Raw genomic sequence first — 13,469 nt, 5'->3', positions numbered from 1 at the left:
GAGCAAAATCGTATTCTAATCCAGGCTTTTTGTTGGACGTTCAATAGCCACAGAGGTTGTGTAAGCCACCCTTAAAATTCTTATCAAAACACATCAAAGAGGAAAATGAATGAGCGAGTGAATAATTTCCGACAGCGGCAATCGTTATCTGTTTCAGGCAGATGTGTCTTTCACTGTGGTATTGGCAGAATAAAGCAAAGCTCTCTGCATGCTTATCAGGATTGTGGAGATGTAGTGATGGTAGATTGGGCAGCTGTGGTTACCAGACGCCGGTGCGTTGGTGTAGAACTCAGAATGTAATTACTGAACATGCTGTGACTAGCACAAACAGTGAACGGCAAACACAGGCCATCAATAAGGTCATCAATGGGCAGCCCCCCTCGGATCTTATTGTTTGGCTAATGACAAATAAGGGGGCTGTTGGACAGATGAGGTGACTGCAGGCGCCGTGTCTCAGAAAGCAACTCGATCCTAGAGGGACGTCACTGTGGCGCGGCGGAAGCGGATCTACACCCCCGCTCTGTTTGCCGTGTTGCTATGCGCACACCTGGCTGATTTCTCACCTATCACTTGCTGCCCACTCTATGTCCGCTAAAGTAATGTCATCAGCAGTCAAGGCTGGAGAATGTTACAAAGTTACCACAGTAATTCTATGAAATGATAAGATGCATTTGGTGCTTTGTTTCCTGTAAATCATATTACTTAAAGGGGTCATGAACTGCCTTTGTTTTTTATTTTGTACTCTTCTCTGCAGTCCATTTATGTTTTTTTACATCAGATTTTTACATTAAAAAAAGCATCATCATTTTCTGTCCTGTTTGTAACCATCCTCATTTGAACGCTCCGTTTGAATAGGCGTGGCGGATTGTGGACTCAGAAGTAAACGCCCACTGCTCTGACTGGCCAATAGCTGATTTAGGTTAAAATGCGTAAATACTCGTATCAAACAATCTGTTTAACAGACAAAGCAATAGTGATTCAGAAAAATATCACGAAAAAAAAACAGTTACTAACACCTGTGTGAAAATCTGTGTGGAATATAGGTGCTTTGTTAGTAAATTAATCCACGGTAAAATGAAGTGAACACAGGACCAAGTTCTACTGACACATCTGGAACTACATGAAAAATAAAGTTCATCCCCTCTTTCCTAACATTGGAATCAGAAGGAAGGCAATGCAAATACTGTTTTTACACAACTTGCCACTGCACAGCATCTTGTTGTCTTCAGAGCATCTTTATCGTTTGGTTTCTATGTAGACTTGCATTTGCCTATTTCGTTATTTACACCACATGTGCGAATTGGTGGGCGGGGCTAAACAGGCAGTGATGTAGAAGCAGGCGTTGATCTTCTTCTGCAAAAAATGGTAAAACAACAATGTCAGACGATTTTGAAGAAAATCAGATGTAGTTCTTCGCCCCCCCCCCTACATTTTTGAACCAGAGTACACAGACGAAGAACTAAACATGCTTGACTTTTCAACATGATTACATAATGCGTGAAGTCATAGACGCGCATCGCAGAGCTAGTTCAGGATGAGTATTTGTGGTTAAAAATTATATACATTATACAATATTTAAATTTATTTGTAATTGAAAAAACTTTTTTTTGAAGATTTTGCTAGATAAGACGCTTATTCCTTGGCTGGGATCGTGTAGAGCCCTTTGAAGTTGCACTGAAACTGCAATTTGGACCTTCAACCCGCTGATCCCCATTGGAGTCCACTATATGGAGAAAGATCCTGGAATGGTTTCCTCAAAAACCTTAATTTCTTTTCAACTGAAGAAAGAAAGTTATGAACATCTTGAATGACATGAGGGTGAGTAAATTATCAGGAAATTTTATTTCAGGAGTGAACTAATCCTTTAAGTGCACAATCTTGTAACCTTGTCCAATTTAATTTAAAGAAATAAAAAGAAATAAAAAGAAAATGGTGGAATGTTTTTTTCTGAATTCAGTCGTGGTTCTTTTGATTAGCACAGTATAGCATTAACTAGCGTTGTCTGATATCTTTATATGGAAGGATTAGCTAGTACGTTATTATAAATTCACCTGACATCAAATCAGCAGGGGCTAACAGGGGCATGCGATCCAACTTCATATGCAGTCGTCTTGAACTTACACTGACACCTAGTGGTGTGGATGAATTATTAGACACAAGCAGGGCCGGCGCTAGCCATTTGGGTGCCCTAAGCACAAACGCTTGGCGGTGCCCCCCCCCACCACCACCAAAGAAATAACTACCATTCAGAATTTCTTAGTTAGGTTCTCTTTACTTCCAAAATAACTGCTGCAAATAAATAATTGGAACAGAACAATGTAAACACAGAAAGTTAAAAGTGCAAAAAAAGTTTAAAGTGCAAATAACAGTATAAGTGTATGAATTTTATGAAGTATGAATTTTAAAGTGCACATTTTAAACTGCAAATAACCATACATAACTGCACAGTAGAATTTACTCAACAGAGGGACTACATCTCTATAAAGAGACCATTCTGCTATTCTATAGAACTATATTAAACATTTTCACTACCATCAGTTGTCAGAGGCCCTACAGAGGCACACGCCTACATTTCCTAGCTGCAAAATCAGCTATCAGGTCATCATATGACAGTTTCTGAGCCACGTCCCCATTGATGCTGATGACAGCCAGACCACTTAAACGTTCCTGCCCCATTGATGAACGCAGGTACGTTTTGATGAGTTTGAGCTTTGAAAAAAAAAATTTGTATAATTATTTTGTATATATAATTTCTATATACAAAATAATTATACACAGTACACGCACATATATCATGTAGACACAAACTTTTATTTTGGATGCGATTAATCGAGATTAATCTTTTCCCAGCCCTAATAATTTGACAACTCTGTGAATATGAAAATATACAAACACTGAGATTGTGTGTTTTTTTTTTTCTAATTTCAGTTTCACCAACAGATGTCGCCCTTGGCCGAACCTCTTGAAAATGACCGCATAGAACAACGAAAAAACTTTATCTAAGCGGTCTAATTTGGCAAAATCACATCACGTTCAGTTGCAGGGTTTTTCTAAAGTTCACCTTACCAAGAGGCAGATAGGCATTATATTGAAGCGAAGAAATTACAATAGGGAACGTTCTGCACTAATAGCTATATGCACACACATCTGTAACCTATAGCCTACCTAGGGGGAAAATTAGCTTTATTTGTCATTCAAATATGACGATGAGGACCCCAACGATTGGCCTTCCTTTCCTTCTCAAACAAACTGCATCTTTAACAGCCCAAGTTTCAAAATTTCCCGGGGGAGAAACCCCCGGACCCCGTTAAAATAAAAGACTCAACATGCAGGGCTAAAGCCCCGGATCTTTTGCACTACTAGCGACGCGGACGCGCCGACGCCCCTGGACATGCATACTACACGCACAAAACTAACATTTTTATTTAAAACATTGTCTTACCTGCAAGCGACGCGCGAGCATCATCCCGCTGTCTCTTCTTTTTTCTTTTTTCCGCCCCCGACTCTTGGTGCCTTTTCGAGGCCATGTCTGAGGTCGGTGTCGGCCAAATTTGAAATTGATTGAAGCATAATTGAACAGACCACTGGGAGGTGGGGAAGAGGGGGCACCAGAGGGAGACTGGCACAGAGATTCACCTTTTTCTCGACTAATTTGGTCTAGGCCTATATTACTTTTGTATTGCTTTTGTATATTAACATGCTAGAAATATTGTATTTGTTATTTATACTAGTAGCCTATATTGTGATGATATTTTCACGACCCAGATTTTTTGGTGCCCCCCCAAGCACTTGGTGCCCTACGCGCAGTGCGTGATGTGCGTGTGCGGAGCGCCGGCCCTGGACACAAGCAAAAGTTTTCTTCATCTTGTGTGTGTACATCAGTTATTTCAATACTTGAATATTTCTTTGTCTTTATACTATTTCATAAGGTTAAAAAAGCAATTCTAAGGGGTCATTTCCTGCTCTTCATTTCCTTTACTTTCCTCAGAACAAACTAAAATGATGATCAGTAAGCCATCTGGCTTCATTCAAATCAGCCGCTCCCAGAAAAAAAGGTGACCATGTCACTTTGGGGAGACCTTGAAGCTTTGTAGATTGTTACTATTCAGTGTGAGTGTGCTGGGGTGAATTTTGGCTGTTGACATAGTGCTTTACAAGGCTGTAAGCAGAGAGGAAATTAAAAACTCCCCAAGAACAAGATGCACCAGAGGCGGAGGCATGTGCCATACATGGATATCGATATTGAGGATATACAGGTTGAACGGTGGTCAGTGAAAGTAAGGCATGGGGACCAGCAGGGATGGGTGTTCCTCCTTTTGGATGTGGGCGTACATCAATTATTAATATATTTTAGCTCTTTGTTGTCCTCCCTCAGGATGTAGGAAGGAAGTCACAGCAAGGGAGAGTGAGAGAAGAGATATATAGGCTTACTTTGAGATGAAAATGTTTTACTTACAAGGGGGGCTTTGAAGAACTGCAGTTGTCCCTCTGTCAGATGTGCTTTGTTTCATTCTCTGGATCATGGTGTACTGCTTTTAAAGATCCCGTAAGGCAAGTTCATTCTGTGGTCATACTGGTAATGCCCCGGGGAGACATCTTCTAGATAACAGTCTCCTATGTATTTAAGCAAGGAAAGACCTATTTTTGATCAAGATTCCAATAACATATATCAAATCAATAAAATGAGATCAGAGTAAAAGAGTATCATAAATATTGCTTCTTAAACTCAAATCATCAGACTGTATTGACTGATCCAGCTAATGTGCAAACACATTCAAGAGTAAATACATAGCCCATGCCTCTTATCAAAAGGTAATTGACTCTTTAAACTGACATTTTGTTTACAAGTTCATAAACAGTCATATTACGTACCAAGGATCCAATAACTCCTGGTGGTCCATGACGGTACTGCAGACAATCTGTGAAGTGATGCTTTCTTTTAAATTTAAAATTTAATTGTTCAAAATTGGCTAAAAATGTGGTTAATTTGATCTACAAGTTAATTTGATCTTCGTTTTATTTATTATATGGTTGATTCAGCTGATTCTTGAATATTACAGCAGGTCCATTCAGCTAGCCCAGATCAGGCCGACTGAAAGTGTGAGTGGCCCGAATTAGTTTTTCCAAGTTGTTCCTTCTAGACTGTTTTCTTCAGTAAAGTGAGATACACTACTTTTCAATAGTTTGGGGTCTGTAAGATTTTTTAATGTTTTTGAAAGAAGTCTGCATTTATTTGTTAAAAATTCAAGCCGTGGCCTAATGGTTAGAGAGTTGGACTCGTGATCCAAAGGTTGTGGGTTCGAGTCTCAGGCTGGCAGGAATTGTAGGTGGGGGGAGTGAATGTCCAGCGCTCTCTCCACCCTCAATACCATGACTGAGGTGCCCTTGAGCAAGGCACCGAACCCCCAACTGCTCCTCGGGCGCCGCAGCATAAATGGCTGCCCACTGCTCCGGGTGTGTGTTCACGGTGTGTGTGTGTGTTCACTGCTGTGTGTGTGCACTATGGATGGGTTAAATGCAGAGCACGAATTCCGAGTATGGGTCACCATACTTGGCTGAATGTCACTTCACTTCACTAATATTTTTACATTTTAGAACAACTACTTTCTATTTTAATAGCCTATATTTTAAAATGTAATGTATTCCTGTGATGGCTAAGCTTTTTTTTAATTTTCAGCATCCATTACTCTAGTCTTCAGTATCACATGATCCTCCAGACATCATTTTAACATGCTGATTTGGTGCTCAAAAAACATTTCTTATTGAAAATGTTTCTGTGGAAACTATGACACATTTGTATTTTAGGAATTTTTTGGTGAATAGAAAGTTCAAAGAAACAGCATTTATTAAAAATATTAATATTTTATTACATTATAACTGCCTTTATAAATATAATGCATCCTTGCTGAGTAAAAGTATTCATTCCTTTAAAAACAACAACAACATTTGAACAGCACTGTACGTCATGCAGTATTATTCTGTGTAAGATTCTACCACCCACCTCTCTCTGTGGAAAATGTGCCTCTCAGTTGTCAAATGTTCAGTTTTAAAATCAGTGGTTTTCAGTGGCTGAGTTACAAATGATCATTATTTGTCATATTTACGAACTAGGTTTTAAATTTTCCATCATAGAAGATTTAAAGGACAGCTTTTCTTCTCTCTGAGGCCTTTTACAGTGTCATTGTGTCATGCTCCAAGAAAATAGAAATGCAAAAATACAAGAAAAAGCATCAGTTCCAACTAGACTGGACTGACAAGTACTTGTTCATGCTCAAAAAAGAAACAACCAATGTGCTTATTATACAAAGACTGTTACTGTAGTTGAGTGCAATTATTTAAAGAGGCACTAAAAGTCAATGTCAAGTCAATCTAAAGAGAGTATTCTCAAACTGCCCCACAAAACATTTAGGTTCCAGTTGAATAGGTATGCTCTAAAGCAAAAATTAATATTAGAGTTATTAATGGAAGACATTACACAGTGTTTGCATTTAGCTTGACATAGAAAGTCTGAGGTGGGGGTCAATGTGGGTCAGAAAAGGCTGACAAACTCAAATCCTGAACACTAACACAGAAACATTATTTTCTTTATGGTGTGTGGGAATGGATCAACAACAGATATGCGAGTAGGTGGACAGGGACACACAAAATGCCTGTCTCCATCAGCGGGCCCATCTGTGTGCACTGGCAGAGGGGAGTGTTCAGTGGGCAGAGGCGACCCAGCCTGCTGCCCCGTTGCCCAGTGACTCATTCTAGCAGCTGACAGACAAGGATGAGGGGGAATAACATGCCCACTGCCTCTGGCACAGCACAGGAAGGGGAAGTGGAACACGGCCCACGCACAGAAACTTCCAGAAGGGCTTTGTGTGTCTGTGGCGAGAGGGGGGGAGCAGGTGTCTTGCTTCCCCTATTGTGAGATTCGATCCAAAAATCAGGCCACCGTTGATCCGCAACAGTGAATCTTAAAATGAGGACAAAGTTCTTTTATTGGTCACAGACGTGTCCTGTTTAGGTGCAAAAAAAGGGAATTTGGGATTATAGGGTTTTTCATCACAAGCTTGGGACTTTTAAAACCACACATTTTAAGGTTTGAATTGAACATATTTTCAGCCTGCTATTGGTTGGACACACAGATATTCCTGCCCCTAAACTCACACCATTGGTTATTACAGGGATAGTTCACCCAAAAATTTAAATTATTTTATTAATTACTCACATTAATGTCTTTCCAAACCCATAAGACCTTTGTTCATCTTCGGAACACAAATTAAGATATTTTTGTTGAGAAAAAGCTCAGAGAGCTTTCTGACCTGCATAGACAGTAACGCAACTACCACATTCAAGGTCCAGAAAGGTAGTAAGGACATCTTTAAAATAGTCCATGTGACATCAGTGTTTCAAACGTGATGTTATAAAGCTATGAGAATACTTTTGTGTGCAACAAAAACAAAAAATAACGACTTTATTCAACAATTTATTCTCTTCCACTGATGTCACATGGACTATTTTAATTTGTGTTCTGAAGATGAACAAAGGTCTAGCGGGTTTTGCATGACATGAATGTGAACAATTAATGACAGAATTTTCATTTTGGGTGAACTATCCCTTTAAGGCAAAACACTACAGGCAAAAAACATTGTTTTCTTTTCTTTTCTTTTTTTTCAGCACTGGTTAATTTTGAGATTTTGAGACACTTGACTTTTTTTATTACCAGTGGTAATAAAAAATCCAAAATACACATTTGAGTGTTTATTTTATTACACTTTATCTATATGCATATGTAGATTTAAATTTTCTTGTTTGGAACATGGGTAACCAAACAGCTGACATTAGCCATTGACTTACATAGTATAAAAAAAATACAATGAAAGTTATTGGCTACTGTCAACTATTTGGTTACAACAATTCTTCAGAATATGCACTTTAAATAGGGGTTTGTTGATATATCATTCGCCTAATTTATGTAACATTTTATTTTTACCCTATTCACCTGTTGTGTCTTGATGAGAAAGCAGTTGGTTTTACAATCCAGGTGGTATTTTTATTTCAGAGACAAATTCGGAAGAAATGAAAAGCTAAAAATAGGTTAAAAGATGGTGAAAAGGAAGATAACAAGACCTCTGGTATGAACGCCCACATCCCCTGACAGGCTGGTTAACAGCAGCAGGCATATGTGAGCCACTACCTGATGACGCAAACTCAGGTTACGCAAGGCTGGCCAAGGTTCAGAACCAGCTGCGGTATCAGACATGTAATTTTCAAAAAGAGAGAGAAAAAATACAATGACAATGAAGGAGCCCATCTTCCCGTCAGTGACCTATTCACTGACTCACTCAGCACACTACACTGATAAGGTTGTACATAAAGCCCATTGTGGAGCGTCTACGTTGAACATCTAGATGCTTATTTTTACATGCACTATGACCAATCTGCTTTTGCACGCAACCTAATGGACTAAAGAGAGATGAATAGCAGGGGAAATAGAGTCCATTAAATGCATCTGATGGCTAGAAACAAATAGTGAGGCTACATGAGAGCAGGTGAGGGAGCCCACCTGGGTCCGTGTAGCTCGCATCGTTACTTTTTTGTGCATTTAATCCATCTGTCCCAAAGCAGGACAGAGTGTGTGTGGTATTTTGCAACAGATGAAGAGCTGAGGGTGACTCCTGGTTAAAGCAGAGGAAGGGTTGAGGTAAGACCAGCTCTCCAAATCCTCAGCAGCAGTGCAATCACTGAAGCTTGAGGAAGATGACTGTTCTTTTCAAACCCTAGACTAACTTTTTAAATCGTCAGCTCCAGTTAAACTGGTTATATTATGTTGGATTGGCAGAACAGTTGTTATTGTTTCATAAAGAATGTAGACTCGGATGCAGACATGCACTGATATTAATACCGATAAACCGATAATTGTTTCCATGTTATGGTAGATAACAGATAAATTGCAGATAGTAAAAGTGTATATTATTTCTTTAAATTAGTGCTGTCAAAGTTAACGCGTTAATAACGCGTTGACGCAAATTAATTTTAAGGGCACTGTGGCCCAACCCATAGTTGGAGAAATGGAGATGCACAGTGTTGCCAACTTAGCAACATTGCAGACCCCTTTAGCGACTTTTTTCCCTTCAAAAAAGCGCCCAAATCTTATTTAGTTTCTCAGAATCGCCGGTACTGGCGCGTGAGCGTGAGCGTGAGGTCTTGCTCTCCAAGCGCACGCACACCTCTCTCTCTAGAAGCAGAGCTTTAAATCAGTTAAACACAGATAGTATTTTGCTTTTCTAATTTTAAATGCAAGTATATCCGAAATCCCAGCACAGCACAACACTATTGTCTTTATCTATGTGTATTTGATTTCATCAGAAGACGGTGCGATTATCATGATTCTTTTTTTTGTGCAGATTAACATCTTGGTAGTGAGAGCTGGTTATGTAGCCTAGTCTTAATGGATCGCTTAATGGATCGCTGACAACAGAAACAGTCAAATATACCAATGAAGTGAAGTGACATTCAGCCAAGTATGGTGACCCATACTCGGAATTCGTGCTCTGCATTTAACCCATCAACAACGTGCACACACACAGCAGTGAACACACACACACCGTGAACACACACCCGGAGCAGTGGGCAGCCATTTTATGCTGTAGCGCCCGGGGAGCAGTTGGGGGTTCGGTGCCTTGCTCAAGGGCACCTCAGTCGTGGTATTGAGGGTGGAGAGAGCGCTGGACATTCACTCCCCCCACCTACAATTCCTGGCGGCCGGGGACTCGAACCCGCAACCTTCGGATTACAAGTCCGACTCTCTAACCATTAGGCCACGACTTCCCTGAAAACAGTTTTATTGAGGATTTAGCTTCATCAGAATACAGTATATGGGCACAGAGAGGGAAACAAATGTAATAATAAATAATAAATGTACATTTTGCATGTTCAGAAGAAGAGCTGCCCTGTCCGGCAAAAATGTAAACAGGTCTGTGTAAGTAAATTGCTCAGTGCGAAGAAATAGAAGTAATGGGAACCTGGTATTTCTTTTTTCATGTGTCTAAAATACATTAAGAAGTTCTTTGAAAAACATCTATGACATTTGAAACATGTCTAGACTTCATGCTCTATGTTGACTATGGTTTCAATAATAATAAACATACATTTGCATAAAGCATCCATATTTGTCCATGCCCATGTTGATTAGAGTATTAAAAACTTGAAAATAATTAATTTAAGGTACATTTAGAACAAATAAAAACGTGTGATCAAGTTGCGATTAATCGCAAGTTAACTCACAACAACCATGTGATTAATCGGGATTACACTTTTTAATCGATTGACAGCCCTACTTTAAATACAAAATAAAATGTAGGTTTCACAACACAATGGATACTCATTTTGATAATTTCTGGAGATATATTTTGTGTTATTAAACTAAAGATTAACTTTAAGTGAGCATTAGATAATCTACATGTAAAAATAAGGGAAATGAGCATGCGCAATCAAATATACATTTGATATTATTATAATTTGATATACAATATTAAATAAATGAAATGTCAAATAACAAAATTTTCGAAATGGATAAAAGTAAAGTCGTGACGTATTGTCAAGTATGGTGACCCATACTCGAAATTGGTGCTCTGCGTTTAACCCATCCAAGTGCACACACACAGCAGTGAGTAGTGAACAAATGCACACACACACACACACACACCGTGAACACACACCCGGAGCAGTGGGCAGCCATGCTGCAGCGCCCGGGGAGCAGTTGGGGGTTCGGTGCCTTGCTCAAGGGCACCTCAGTCGTGATTAATCGCATTCCAAAATAAAAGTTTTTGTTTACATAATATATATGTGTGTGTGCTGTGAATATTTATTATGTATATATAAATACACACACATGCATGTACATATTTAAAAAGAATATGCTACGTTTGTATATCAAATATATTTATATATGATATAAATTATATGAATACAAATATATACATGTAAATATTTTCAAAATATATGCTGTATGTGTGTGTCTTTATATATACATAATAAATATACACAATACACACACATATATATTATGTAAACAAAAACTTTTATTTTGGATGCGATTAATCTTGATTAATCGTTTGACAGCACTAATATATATATATATATATATATATATATATATATGTGTGTGTGTGTGTGTGTGTGTGTGTGCGTGTGCGTGTGTATGTTTATTATTATTTATATTTTTATTATTTATTAACAATTATTATCAACGCTATTAATATTTCAAGAATAGGCAAGTTCTGCAAATATCAGAGATCTCAATTAACTTTTTTACAACAATTATCTAATGCCACCCTCATCAAATTTATTGAACTAAAATGCTACTGTATAAAAAATAATAATTAAAAAAACATTTTTTATTTTAGTATTTATTTTTATTTCAGCTTTTAGGATAATCCAGATTAACCAAAACATTTATAATAAAATGAGCAAGACGTTTACTTTTTACTTATTAGATATTTAAGTTGACACTTAAATAACACAATTCAGTTGTCACCTGGATGTGCATGATGAATAATTTAATATATATTTGTCAATGTTTGCTCATCATGATGTCTTACATCTGTTTGAGTTCATAATGTTCAGTAAAGAACACATCTTATCTCATATCGTGTACTGTATGTCTCAACATGTGTGCATGGTGACACGCTGACAGGATCTAACAGAGATTACTGTCATCCCCTTTATTCAGACGTGTGTTTTCTAGCCAAACTCATTCAGAGTCACCAGACCCTTTCACGTCACCAAATATCACAGCTTTTCTTTCCAGCGCCACTAGTCACATCTTCTTTTGCGCTTGATGTAAAATAAATAAGGAAGAACAGGAATAAAATGTCAAGGGCAAATAGCGTGGCTGTCATCATACTTAACTCTTAGCTCTTGATGTGAGATTGGCCCAGCCTCGTTCACAGTGGCTGAGACGGCCATCCATGCACAGTGTCTTATTACACATCCGGAGAGTCATTTGTGATGCTCGGTGGGGGATGATGAAAGTCGCGGGCACACTGAACTAGAGTGTTTGTTCCATCGGATGCCCGCAGAGACGAGACAAACCAGCAGGAACAAAGAAGCTGTGAGACACTACTCCTTCCAAAGCAACTTGACCTCGCAAGGCAGATGGTTCATTTTGGTTATAAACCACAGATTGACATTGGCAGGTGAACAGCGGGCTGTCCCAGAATTCATTTTAGAGCATAGATGCCAGATATGACAGGTGATGGCGATGATGTCACATTTCACACGTCGTCGACCCTTCTAAAATGCAAAATAGACAGAGGCTCATGCAGTCGATAGCGAGAGGACAGGTGCATAACTATACAAACAGCCATCAGTGGCCAGAAATCTGGGTCACAGCAATGGCACAACAACAAACAACAAAATATAAGAGAATAAACTGCAAAAAATAAATAATGTGTAGGTGGGTTAACTTAGTTAAAAAAAACCCATAAAAGTTTAAGAGTGGGTTTTAGAGAACGTAGGCTGATTTTAGAGAACATAAGTGTTTGTGAGACATTATTCAACAAGGCATTGTGAAGAGTGTTAATGGTTCCTAATAAAGCCGGTGTTTAAATATAAACAGGTTCTCACAGTGGCACATTATCAAATGTGGAACAAATATATTTTATGTTATACAAGCAATGATTATGGTTCAATTGCACATTTAAAACTTTTACCAAGTATCAACTGATTGGAGGCATCTTTTTTTTTTTTTTTTTAACAAATGTTTGTTTTCATATTTAAAGTATGAGCTAAGGAGCATACATGCTCATCAATTTATAACCATATTCAGCAAACATTAATGAAACAGTTTAATTTACTCACCCCCATGTTGTTCTATATGAATGTATTTTTATTTATTTACATTTATTTCTTCTGTTGATTGCTAAAGTTGAAAAATGTTGGTGACCAAAGTTGCTTGTAGCCATTGAATTCCACAGTATGGAAAAAATGACCATGGAATGTTATGGCTACCAGCAACTGTTTGGTTACACACATTCTTTAAAATATCTTTTTTTTTTGACATTCATACAGGTTTGGAACAATTTGAGGGGGAGTAAATGATGACAGGATTTTCATTTTCATTACAGTCATTATTCATAAAATTGGTAAAAGCTTTTTTAAAATTTTGTAATATACGAATTATAAAAGGTAAAACATTTTTATAATCTAATTTATTTCAATTAGATTTAATATTTGTGCATGTGTATTTCGTGTCATCAAGGTAGTCTATGCACTTGAAAATACATTCACTGTGATAAATTGAGTATCTGCCATTTCTCCTTCCATCTCAGTATGCCAGTGTGTGTGTGTGTGTGTGTGTGTGCATGTGCGTGTGTGTGTGAGGGCAGGGCAGGGCAGGGAGGGGGACTCTCTGACTCACTCCTTACTCATACACCCCTCCCCAGGGCATCACGAGAGGAAGCTCAAACCCCCCTTTTCCC

This window comes from Barbus barbus, assembly GCF_936440315.1.
Source record: "Barbus barbus genome assembly, chromosome: 43".
NCBI lineage: Eukaryota > Metazoa > Chordata > Actinopteri > Cypriniformes > Cyprinidae > Barbus > Barbus barbus.
The sequence above is the reverse complement of the archived record's forward strand: the minus strand, read 5'-3'. Positions refer to the sequence as shown.